The sequence below is a fragment of the Coenobita brevimanus genome, chromosome 43 (assembly GCF_032717465.1).
Source record: "Coenobita brevimanus isolate Jiangsu-jjx chromosome 43, ASM3271746v2, whole genome shotgun sequence".
Lineage (NCBI taxonomy): Eukaryota > Metazoa > Arthropoda > Malacostraca > Decapoda > Coenobitidae > Coenobita > Coenobita brevimanus.
The window spans coordinates 7,648,598-7,661,978 of NC_136996.1; the positions used below are offsets into that span (position 1 = coordinate 7,648,598).

A 13,381-nucleotide genomic window follows, 5' to 3' on the forward strand; every position below is an offset into this window, starting at 1 on the left:
ATAACAGTCTGTTTTAATTTGTTAATGTACTATATATTGGTATGTACGTGTTGAACTTTAAAATTAGAAGAACATGGGTTGGGGTTTTGTCCATCGTGAGGGTCATTTGGATAGACAATCAAATGCTGCAGTGTTCTAATCCTTCCCTTAAGCCAAGACCAACAACAGTCGAATTGCACCCACATCCCCAATTATACCACTGGCTGAACATGGACAAGGGGAAACTAACTTTGTCCACCACTTTGTTGCCCCTTTGTCCCTCTTCACCCAGCAGTGCAGTTGAGGACATGCATAGAAATTAACTGTTGGTGGTCGTGTTCTAGATAAGGATTAGAACTTTGCACTAATTAAGTCTTGTTGATATTTGAGCAGTAGATGATTATAAAGGTAACTCTTGTTCTGCCTTTAGACGGATGACGCTTTTTGTGGATTGTTCTTAATACGTCTGTACAGTTTTCTGCTAATTAACGGAGACTTCTGTAACGGAGGTGTTAATTGAGTTTTGTATGACCATTACAGCTCGGAAAAAAATAACAAGGCCAAATTAAATCATCCTGTGAAAGCTAGAATAAAAAAAAGACATCCTCGGGCTGAATGAATTAATATTCAGTTGTACATCCTGCTAGCTCTTCACCAGATAAAATTACGCTGGTTCGTATTAATTTCCAGGCAAACAAATGCACGATGTGTTTGCATGACAATTACTCATGGAAATTAATGTCAACAGGTCTTCTTTTTAACTGGTCCAGATGTTCAATTTGGCGTGAAAAATGACCCTACGAACTTGACTTTCCGGGACCACCAGGCCGCATTTACAGACGCACGTAAGCATAAGGTGAATGTAAGATTGGTTGTACATAAGTTGGATTTCATTCCCAGAGCTACTAAACTGTCTTCTAAGCTTAGGGTTTGTATAATATTGCTTGTATATACGTTTGAATTAGCTCATAAAACTACCAAGCTCTCTCCTAGGCTTATGTTGTTAGTATAGGACTGTCTTTTTATACATTTGCTTCGCGCAGACAGCTACCAAATACTTCACAATAAGGTAAGGCGATTATGAAATGAAGAAGTACGAAAAACATGGTCGATGATAGTTACCTGTTACGGAAGCTTATCATATACTCTGTTTAGACATTTTTATAATAAACTACCCTCACTTCCAGCTACGAAACTCATCACAGTCAAAATAGAGCTAGTATACAAGTGAAAAAAGTACAAAAAAGGTAAGCTGTGGTAGTAGTTAACTGTTGTGGAGACTTATTTGCTGTATGAATATGGGGGGAATGACAAAATGCGAAAAATAAAACGCTCTGTGGTGATCGTTATTTGTTACTGAGGCATCTTCATCGCAGATATTGGTTAGGATTCTTTATTTCATTTAATTGAGTGGCTGTTCTTTTTCTGATTTTATTCTTCCTTTAACCAAACATTATATTCGGAGTAGGAGGGATGTTTGATACTGAAGTGATAAATCTTGGCAGTATCTAACTCTTGTAGTCCAAGATAGATTCTCCTAAGCTGGTTAAAAATGCCTGGAAGTAGCAAGAATAAACTGTATGTGACGAACTTGTAGTGAAATGATTCAGATTATACTTCCCTCACGTCCCGTCCATGTCAGGCGTGGGCAAACCAGTCGGGACAAAACATACATACATATCACCTTCTAAATGAAAACTGATGACCCCGGCTTCCCCGCCCCGCACAACATCCGTCTAGTTCACGGGTGCTGGGACGAAAATGAAGCCGGTGGGAGATTAATTGTCCTTTTCGGAACATGTAACGGTTTGGTGGATAAAGTGAATGAAATTGGTCGCAGGATCTGATTGCATACAAGTCTTGCTTCCCAGGATTTCATGGTTTTCGTCCAGTTATATATATTTTTTTTCTATTACCCGTCTTTCATCAGTTTTTGTAATTATTGCTTATGTTGTACCTCACAGATCTTTTTGTCCTTTTCCTCCTCGAAGTTTGTATTCTGTAAACTTGGCTCACCTTACTTTAAGTTCAGTAATTTTCTCACAGTTTACTTGGGCATCATTTTGCTTCTTTGCCCCTTGCTGCCTGGGGGAAAATGAAGCAAGTAGGAGATTAATGGTCCTTTTTGGAACATGGAACGGTTTGGGGGATAAAGTGAATGAAGTTGGTCGCAGGATCTAAGTGCACATACGTCTTGGTTCCCGAGATTTCATGGTTTTCGTCCACTTATGTATATATATTGTCTTTTACCTCGTCATTTACCTGCCTTTGTAAGTAATGCCCATGTTATGGGATTTCATGGTTGTCAGTTAATGTTCACTTTACCCTGTGTTTTCTCTTGAAAGTATTGCCCATATCATTGCTTGTAATATTGTTCTTTTCCTCCTTAAAGTCTACATTGTTTAAAACTGGGGCGGCTTATTTTTAGTTCATTATTTATCTCAGTGTATTTTGACCTCTTTTTTCTATACGTTCCCCCGATGCCTGGTCGAAAATGAAGCAAGTAGGAAATTACTGATCCTTTTTGGAACATACACCGATCTGAGGGATCCAGGAAATGAAATTGGTCGCTGCGGATTTTGTATCTCATTGCACACATCTTGGTTTCCAGGATTTCGTGGTTGCTGCCCGTTTATGTTAATTTGTTCCCTCTTATTTCGTGTTTTCTCTGCGTCTGTCAGGTTATTGCCCACATTGTAGCTCACTGATCATTCTATCCTTCTCAAAGTCTTCATGTTTTAGACTTTGGGCACCTTATCCTGAGTTTGTAATTTTCTCACACTTTACTTCTGCATCATATTGTTTCTTGTTCCCTTGCTGCTGGGGCGAAAATGAAGCAAGTAAGAGATTAATGGTCTGTTTTGAAACATGAACCGATCTGGGGAATAAGGGGAGTAAAGTTGGTCTCAGCTTAGTCTCTAATTGCACACCCCTCGTAGTTTCCAAGATTTCGTGGTTGTCGTCGATTTACTTATTTTTCCTTTTCCTCTTTTTTTTTTTTTGTCTGCGTCTGTAAACATTGCCGATATTGTAGCTTATAGATCAGTTTGTACTTTTCCTCCCTGAACTCTGCACTCCATAAAATCAGTATATATATTCTCAGATCATTATTCTTCTCAAAGTTTAATTTTTCCTTCTTGTTCCCGGCTGCTTGAGTGAAAATGTAGCAGGTGAGAGATTAATGGTCGTTTTTGGAACATGTTAGTTTGGGGATAATGTGCATGAAGTTGGCAGCAGTGGACTTGGTGGCGGGTTATATATATGTGTTCGATTTCAGGATACTATAGCTATGGTCCGTGTATGATTCTCTCTCTCTCTCTCTCTCTCTCTCTCTCTCTCTCCCCCCATTTCTGAGTCGATTAGTTGCTCATTGATCTGTTTCCATTTCCTCTTGCAAGTGCTTTCCTGAAAACTGGGTGAGTTTTCCCACGTTCATTACGTATCTCACAGTTTCCCTTTGCAACATTTTCCTTCTTGTCCCCTGCTGCTGGGAAGAAAATGACGTAAGTAGGAAATTAATGTACCATTTGGAACTTTCCTGATCTACCAGATGACCCGCCGACCTGTCGTAAAAGTACCCCCGCTAATACCAATACACCAGTCCTGTATGAGACAGCCCTAGCATGTATTCAATATGGACGGTGGGTGTTAGCGCCGAAGTGGTGATATGTGGAGGTGTAGGAGGACTACTGGGCCTTGGGATAGGCAACTGCCCCCAAGAAATAGGCCCTGAGCCTTTGCCCAGAGTCGGACACAAAAAAAAAAAAAAAAAAAAAAAAAAAATGTTTTCTGGGAGAATGTGAAGTTGGTCGCAGTGAAGTTGGCGTCGTGCTGAACACATTTTCCCCCCCATGATATTCTAGTTTTCTTCCATTTATGCATCATTTTATTGTACCTACTGTTTTCTTTTTTCTTCTTTATTTTACGTTTTAGTCATAGTACGTTTCACAGATCCTTTCCCCATTCCTTTTTGAAATCTCGATTCGCTGCAATTGGGACACTTTTATTTTTTTTCTTATACTCGGCTCATTACCTTTCTCACATTTACTGTTTGCACCTTTTCTTTATTTCTTGTTCCTAATAAATTCTGGATACGGAACTATAATCTTACTTACAAAAGAGATTCCGTAATACATCTCCAGCAGCTATTTATTTTGCGTATTTCATTTTTTTTGTCCGCCTGTATGTTGCTGGGACAAACTACTTTGAAACCAGAAATTTATAAACACCATAGCGGAAAATATAAAGATGTAATATGCACGATAAATCGCAAAGTATAAGAGTATGGCCAAAAGGGAATAAGACGGTCGCATCGGAATTAGAATCTGATTGCCCACACATCTTGGTTTACGGGATTTTGCGGATGACGTACTGCACATCTATTTTCGTTCTGATATTCGTGTATTCTCTGGCTCTTCGAAATGTTACCTACGTCATCGGTCATAGATCCTTTTCCCTTTTGCTCTTCCAAGTCTCCATTCTTCAGTATCAGGGGACTTTTTTCGTTACTTTTATCACAGCGTCCTTGAGCATTTTAGTCCATCTTTTCCGGGTTGAAAATGAAACTGCTTGGAGGATAAATGTCCTTTCTGCAATATGGAACATTATTTAGGATAAAGTGAAATGTTGGCCGCCGCGGTTTTAGGGTCTGTTTGCCTACACTTTTTGGTTTCCAGGATTTTGTTGTAATATTCGATGACTCTTCCCGTACGATTATGGTTATGGAAGGTGTTGAATGAAATATTTTTATGATGGCATTATGAAGTATAGAGCAAAAGCGTACGAGAAGGAAGGATACTCCCTGTCGTTCTAGCAGGAATGAGAAATATGGAAGGCAGGAGACAGTGCTGGCTGAAGATTACTTGTAAAGTTTTGTTTATGATGTTACATTTCTTTTTTCTGCTTTGTGCATTTTTTGTTTTTCAGACTATTGTCCAAACCTTTGCTTATACATCCTTTTTCCCATTTCCTCTTCAAATTCAACAGTAAAAAATGAAGCTCTTGTTTTCAGTTCATTACTTTTCCCACAGTATCTACTTCTTCCTGTATGTTTTATTTATTTCGTTTTCTTTTAAGTATTGAAAATGAAATTTTCCGTAGATCCTTTTCCCTTTTCCTCGTCTACGTCTGTATTCGTCGAAATTTGGGGGATTTTATTTCCAGTAAATAACTTTTCTCATTTTAATTCAGCCTCTTCTTGTGTCTACCTGTATCTGTTAAATTATCAGAATAATAGCTTCTAGATCATTTTCGTTTTTCCTGTTCTAGATATTAGAACCTAAAACTTAGGACATCATTTTCAGTTCATTTCATTTCTCAGCTTCTTTTCGCTTCTTCTTCTTGCTTTCCTTCTTTTCCCATTAAATAAGTTGCATCGTACATTCCACATTCCAACAGTTCATCTTTTTGTGTTTTTATTTCACCACTACAAACACCCTGGATAAGTCCATTAATATTCATGCATTCTCATGCTTTTAATAACATTTTCCATGCCAAACATCTCTTTTCATCATGATCCATCCATTACTTCCCACAGCTTTCATTTCTTTCATGATCAAAAGCATAACATTTTTCACACCAGCACTCCCCTGAAAGGTTAGGAAGAAAGTATGAAAGCGAAGTTGATGGCAAGATGAGGAAAGGAAGACCCTTGCACCTCACACCTCACTTCCTCTCCATTCCCCTCCTCGTCACATCTCCCCCCCCCTTCCCCACCTCATACCTCCTCTTCTTCCCCTTCCACGTCACATTTCCTTTCCTTTCCTCACCACCTCACACTTCCTCACTTATGCTTCCCTCTCCATCGCACATCTCCACCTACAGCTCACACCTCTCCTATCTTTTTTCACCTCTTTATTTCACGACTCTCCTTCCCTTGCATCTCCCCCTCCTCTACTCCCTCCACTCCACCCCTCTTTCCTCCTCCACCTCGCACCTACTGTCCACCTCACACTTCCTCTCCTTTCCCATCTCACACAAACCTATCGATAACACGAGGATCTTAAGGCAGATAAATAAATACAGTGTAGTTCCAATTTTGCACCAGAATACGACACTTGTCAATCCACACTTCTCTCACCTCCACTACCACCTTCCTCTCATCCCCTCCCCACCTCCCTCTTCTCCTTCCCTCTCCACCTCCCTCCTCTCATCCCCTCTCCACCCCTCTCTTCTCCTTCCCTCTCCACCCCTCTCTTCTCCTTCCTTCTCCACCTCCCTCCTCTCCTCCCCTCTCCACCTCCCTCTTTTCCTTCTTTCTCCATCTCCCTCTTCTCCTCCCATCTCACACCTTACCCACAACACACCTCGAAGCAGTAAACAATTCTCCAGTGAAAGCAAATTCACGAGTCGTAAAGGAGACGGCGGGAACGCGTTTCTGTCCCTGTTTTTAGCTTTCTGTTTTTCCCTGATGGTCGTGATGGTCGTTCCTCGGGTTCCTGTTTTGGGTCTAAACTCACATCCACTTGTTCAGTTTGGTGGCTCTCTTACTCTAATACGACATCGCTGGTCATAAAGTAAGTTAAGAAGAAGAGACTCAGTGTTGCCTTATTCAGTGCGACATTTCGTATGTACTGTATGTGGGAAATATGTTACTAATGGTCGTATCCTCAAACAAAATAAGTGGCATTATAATACTTGTTCAGTCGACGAACTCCACAAGTGGATTGGAGTGCGGTTGGAAAGCGTAATGGTACACGAAAAATCAGTTTACAGTATATGATTATTTTATTTGAATTTGAGAGCGATTATGAAGAACTTTCCTAAGCTTCATATGGTTCTCCTAGTAATTTTGACATTTAGAGATCCCTCAAACGTTGCACGGCACAAATATGGATTCCACAGTTTATGCATATCAGTTAACATCGAATGCTACTCTTGGTGTCCACAGTTTTGTTTGTCTGTGGCCATAACTCTCAAGCTTGTAAGGTGTCCAGTGAGTGCTGTATCTAGACTATTTTTTGCTGGTTATTCTTATACTTGTAGCTGTAAGTGGATCTTTTGGAACAGTATAACAGTTATCGCGTTTGGTATGATATGGTGCCAGTGAAAGACTGCTTAATTCTCACTTTACACCCATACTCCCGAAGCAGTAGAGTGTTTTGTATTTTGTTTTGGTGTGTGCGTGTGCGTGTGCGTGTGCGCGCGCGCGTGTGTGTGTGTGTGTGTGTGTGCGCGCGCGCGCGTGTGTATGTGTTAGCAAAACAAATTTTTTTTCCTATTTGATAAGTCATTTACATGTCAAGTTCACGGGGAGGGATCAAAGGTCAGTGTCACTGAGGGAGGTCAGTTGAAACACTTTTGATCCGATCTGAACTAAACTTCGTGGAAGGAGTAAGGGGTTAGGCAAACATACATTAAAGGTATTCAGCATTGAGAACAGTCAGAGGTCAAGGTCACAGAGCAAGGTCTTTAGATTAGTTGGTAGATGCAGGTGTTGCACTTTCTCAGTGCTCTCTCTTGTAATAGTATAACAAACCTGGTGTGTCTGTCCGAATAGACCCATCAACCGCAGGCTAGCAGGTGCCTATGCAGGGTTGTCCCGTGCAAATGACCGATGTTCCCTTGCAGTGAACGGTGCCTAACCTAAGTGAAGCGCGGGAAAAATGTGGAAATTTGGTTCCGGGATGTACGCCGCATCTGTCTCCACCCAGTTGACAGGGGCATCATTGTAGACTCTACATCACCCAGTTGTTAGGTTATATGGTCACCATCCAGCTTTGTAAATGTCATCCGGGGTCACACGAAACCATTAGGCTTGTCACTCATTGTAGAGTCACCAATGGGAGAAGTAGACAGTACTAAATCCAGTAAGTGGATGATGGTCGCCACCACGGTACCACCGCTCATTCTTGAGTTTTCTGTGTACAGTACCTCTCCTCTGTGTTTCGAGGCATGTATCTCACACTCGAGTTAGCACGTAAAAACTTGGAGGCAAGTAACCCCTTCACGCAGAGGACGTGGCTTCATTTTGTTACTACTATCATCAATCGATTTTATTCAGCTTGGGAGAGACTTTTCAAGCCGGATGGGATGTATGCAGCCGCCATTAATCACTTCGTTACTACCTTGCACTCCAAAGCTAAATAAAATCATCTGTGGACAGCAAGAATATAATGAAAAATTACACAAGCTAGTGAGGTGAGCTATACGCAATTAAATACCTCACTACATACGCACACGCGCGCGCGCGCGCGCACACACACACACACACACACACACACACACACACACACACACACACACACACACACACACACACACACACACACACACACACACACACACACACACACACACACACACACACACACATCGTCCAAAAGCCATTAGTTGAGTCTAATTGTGTTAACGCCAGGTGGGATAATACGAAATATTTGTCCATGTGTCTGTTTGAAGGCACTGGTCCATTTAGCTTCTCTCACTAACTTAGGCGCTACCTCGTTTGGGCGGAACTAATGACCATCTCGTAATTGAATCGACCCTAACAGAGGTGATTAAAGAACGTGAATGGACGAGAGGGAGTTGGATGGGAGCACAGGGATAAGGCTGGACGCTCTTAACGAACATGGGAAGAAAGATGGGGTGCGCCTCTTATTGCGTCTGTGGGATAGTACTAGATCTCTTGTGTTCCCAAATTTACACTCACGTTCCTGAAACAAAAGTAGGTGTTATATCTTGATCAACGCACGCTGGTGTGTGTGTGTTGTGTGTGTGTGTGTGTGTGTGTGTGTGTGTGTGTGTGTGTGTGTGTGTGTGTGTGTGTGTGAAAAACAGTTTGTATCCAATTTTAACCAAATTTGGCGAAACGGTTGATGGTTAGTCATTGAGTTTTTTAATGGTAATCAGTCAAGTGCCAAGGTCACAGGGATAGATCAAAGTTTTCTCTAGCAGAGTTAAACTAAATAGTTTGTATCCCATATAAGCCAAACCGGAGAGAGGGTTGATGGGAGGACAATAAAGCGAATTAATTTTGAGAATAATCAGTTACAGGTCAAGGTCAAATGGAAAGGTCAGCTTAAAGTTTCTGTCGGATATTAACTAAATTTTATGGAAAGGTTCAGGTTAGAACGAGAATAAAGAGATTCGGTTTTTAGAATTATCAAAAGTAAAGGTGACATTGAAAGGTTAAATATGAAGGTTACTCGACGAAGTAAACTTAGGGTCCGATGTGAAGCAAAGTTGATGGAAGGGTTAAGGGTTAGGTAAGACTGAAGTAATTCAGTTTGGAGAGATGCCTGTCGACGGTCAAGGTCACAGGGCAAAGTAAAATATTCAGCCCTTAGACCAGCTGATGGGCTCGGTGGTTGTACTCTCTGTGTGCAACTTCGTGTTTGTGTTTTTATTGTTGTTGAGCTTTGTAGGTTTTCTTGTGATTCGCGGCTGTTCTTCCATTTTTGCTGTTTTGTATCCTTTTTGTTTGTATATTTGTGGTTCTTTTGATTTGTGAGTGTACTTGTAGTTTGTGGCTGCCTTCGTTTTTTTTGGTCGTTCTTGTGGTGTGGGTGCTTGCCTAGTTCCGGGGTGTTCTTGTGGTTAGTGCAGTTTGTGAATGGTCTGGTATGGTGATGAGGTTGGTGATTTTTCTGTTACTAGAAGTCATTTTTGCAGATTGTGGCTGTTGTGATTTGTGGTTGTTTCCATAGTTATTGCGATTATCAGGTTGTGACTTATTGCTCTTTGGTTTGTAGGTGTTCGTATGGTTTGTGAATGTTCTTGCTGTTTGTGGCTGTTATTGTAGAGTGTAGCAGTATTTGTAGCTATGGCTGTTCTTATACTTTGTTACTCTAATTGACGTTTGTGGTTCTTATTTGCGTTTGTTCTTGTGACTGCGGATGATGCTGACTTGTGGCTTTTTTTTTTTTTTTTTTTGGGGGGGGGGGTCGTTTTTTGGGATGTTGCGGTTGTAGTGTTGTTCCTGTGGTTAATATACCCGTATTTTGTGTCTGCTCTAGTGGATTGTGGTCGCTTTTTGGTTTTTCTTGTGGAGTATGACGGTTCTTTTGAAGTTCTATTGAGTATGCGGTTATTTATTGTTCGTGCCATGTTAGTCGGTTGCTGTATATTGTGTGTAGCTTATAATTGTGTATCGCTTGTATTTGTGACATTTTCTTTGTGGTTTGTTGAGGCTTTGCGAATTTAGTGCTGTGATAGCTTGAATTCTGTGGGTTAGTACGTTGGTTATCGATCTGAATTTGGAGCAGAGAAAAATCATGTACCTAAGGAGGCCGGAGCCAAATTAGAAAGTGTGATGGTGTTTTTAGTTTTACTCTGGGAGGCTGACCGAACTCGTAAGATTAAAGCCGCGATTCCTTGCCGTCAGATTTGGGAACTTTTAATTAAAATATTTTCAGCTCGATGGAGTGTTTTTATGTATCAATCTTGCTACTGATAGACGATCTTATTTATCGTAGGAGAGCAGCCTGATAATGAAGAGGTAAATGTAAATAATGACTGTATCTAAATTTCAGTGGAAATAGTTTCTCCTAAGCTGAATGAAATCGGTTGGAAGTAGTAAAATGAGAGAACGAAAAAATAAAATATGCCTCATTGTAAAGAAGTTAAAAGTCAGAGTGCTTTGATAATGTCATGCTTTTTTCCCTTTTTTTTTTTTTTTTTTCATTTTTACACTAGTGGAAACCTTTTCTCTTAACTGTTATGATATAGTGAAAGGTCAGATGGTGAATGTCGAGTCCCTCCTTATTGTTTTTTTTTTTTAATTGAATATTAATCATAAAGAGTATAATACAAGCCAAATTTTTTCATGTGTGCGAATATGTTTTGTGCCTGATAGTACTTCCTGATGTTCTTACAATAGCTGTAGCTGTTCTTGGCCGCTAGTTGTTCATTGATCTCAGGTGACGAAAATCAGGTGTGTGCATAATTTTCCACTGCATATGGAGAGCAATCAGATTTTTTTTTTTTTTTTTCCACTAGTTTACACAGCACGCTTGTTCTCCAGAGTTCTTCCCCCCTTTGATCAACGACTCGCAAAATGATGAAGAGCAAAATAAATGCACAAAGTTCCCTCCCTTCATAAAAGTATGCGAAAAGGGAGGCAGCTGTTCCCCTCCAGGATAATTAGAGAAGTCAGACCCTCCCAGAGAAATTAAACACAGAGCAAAACCAAAGTTGAGAACTGTGGTGGATGGGGGTGCCAGGGTTCCGGGAGGCCGCCAGTACAGTACCCTCCACAGCACTGCTCACGACACACCACGGCACTCCACGCCACGCCACGCCACACCAAACCAAACCCTCCCCCACCTGTCGCCACACCATGCCACACAACATCACACCCGGCCTGTCAGCTCACCAAACCATACCACAACACCGCTCCACATCGCAACACATCACACTACGTCACACCACACCACGCCCGCCACTACATCGCGCCACGCTACATCACACCACAACACGCCATCACAACAGCCCCATCCTTCTGTAGCCTGAAAATATAGTATGTAAAGAAGGCAGCCACCCCCATTTTGTGGTAGGAACTGTGATGCTGTATTAGTTATTATGGCGGCATAGAGTAGCAGGAAGGGCAGAGCAAAAATGCATCGCTTTTATCATAGGTTTTCCCCTTTTACTCCCTCTTTCCTAGCACATTTATTTTTACTTTGCACCAACTCTTATGAATTAATTACTGGAAGCTTTTTTTTTACCCCGGACTGGAAGGTTTAAATATCACCTTAATGTACTCCATGAATGCTAATGATATCGTTACATAAAATCGTTTGGTGGTAGTGTGACTATAAGGAAAATTGTCTTGACAGTAAAGTGGTTAGTCCATTCATCATCATAATGCCTTTTGAGCCTTTTCATCCCAAGGACCTAATTTTAGCTTTTATTCGCCCTCACTTCACATGCTTATGCCGTAATTAATTTGGGAGGATGAATGAGTAATGAAGGGATTAAATAACACCTCCGTCCAGTAGTCTTTCCTAAGCTGAATAAACTCGTCTGATAGCCCAATGATTAAAATGAAAGCTACCTCCTAGGGCTCAAGCTGCTAAATTTTCTTAAGCCTAAATATGGACGATAAAACTTAGTTCATTAAGGGCCTTTTTACCCTAAAGGATTAAAAAAAAAGATAATAATAAGAGTCTGTTCAGTCCAATCTTGCGATTTTTTTTTTACCACTATTATTGCTAGATTATTTTGTCCAGCTCAAGGAGGACTGCCGTAGTAAAAGGTAAAATGTGTAGTAATTGAAAAGTGAGTTGCATTTGAAGCCTCGGCCTCACTACCCGTGCCGCCATGACTTCATACTTTACCACACCACATCATACCACACCTGCTACCATACCACACCTCATCACACCACACCTGTGACAATACCACACCACACCACACCTGCGACAATACCACACTGCACCACATCTGCGACGACACGACGCCACACCACAACTACGACCACATCATAACTGCGACCACACCACACTACATCACAACTGCGACCACACCAAACCACACCACAACTTCGACCACACCACGCTACACCATAACTGCCACCACACCGCATTACAGTACATCATAACTGCGACCACACCGCACCACACCATAACTGCTACCACACCACACCATACCATAACTGCGATCACACCACACCACAGCTGCCACCACACCACACCACACCACACTGAATCTTCAACCACCTCACCCCACACATCACCACGCCTTCCAGCCTTTGCTCAAACAACCTTAGATGCAGTTTACACACATCGGAGCAATGTAGTTTGAGAGACGCACCTGCTTTAAGATAGGCCTATATATATTTTTTTTCGTCCATAATCAGCTACCTTCTCAAATATATGTATATGTCCCTTAGAGAGATAAGTTATGTATATCTTTACCTATTTATCAGTTTATCTATCTTGGCGTCTATCTATCCATCTGCTTATTTATCCACCCATCCGTCCATCCATCTATCTGTCTATTTATCTATCTGTTCACATAACTGTAGATCTGTGTATGAATGTATGTATGCATGTGTCTGTCTGTTTATCCGTCTTTCTGTCAACCAGTCTATCTACTGTACCGAGCTATACATCTGTCTTATCTATCCGTCTGTCTGTCTGTGTCTTCCTGTTTTTCAGCCCATCTTTGACTGTCTTTATCAACCTATTAACTTTTCCATCATCTATCAGTCTCACGTCACACTTACACACTCCTAGTTATTCTCTCGCTCTCCATTTCGCTGCACATAGCCAAACCACCTCAGATTATACCAAGCTAGTCACGAGGAAGTGCTGTGGAAAGAATGTAGAGATTTAGTTTTGCCCCCCTCCCCCCTCTTTTTTTTTTTTTTTTTGGCCACTGAGCTACGCGAAAAAAATGGCTAGACACTTTAAGGTGAAAGAATTCTACCGTCTAATGATTTTATTCCACTAAGAGAGAGTTT

The 13,381-nt window shown here is 41.2% G+C and overlaps 1 protein-coding gene across 3 annotated transcripts in view; it reads left to right on the top strand.

Moving 5' to 3' along the window:
• The window catches only part of LOC145397813 (uncharacterized), an 856,770-nt gene that overhangs the window by 568,491 nt on the left and 274,898 nt on the right, over window positions 1-13,381 (top strand). The window lies entirely within an intron of this gene.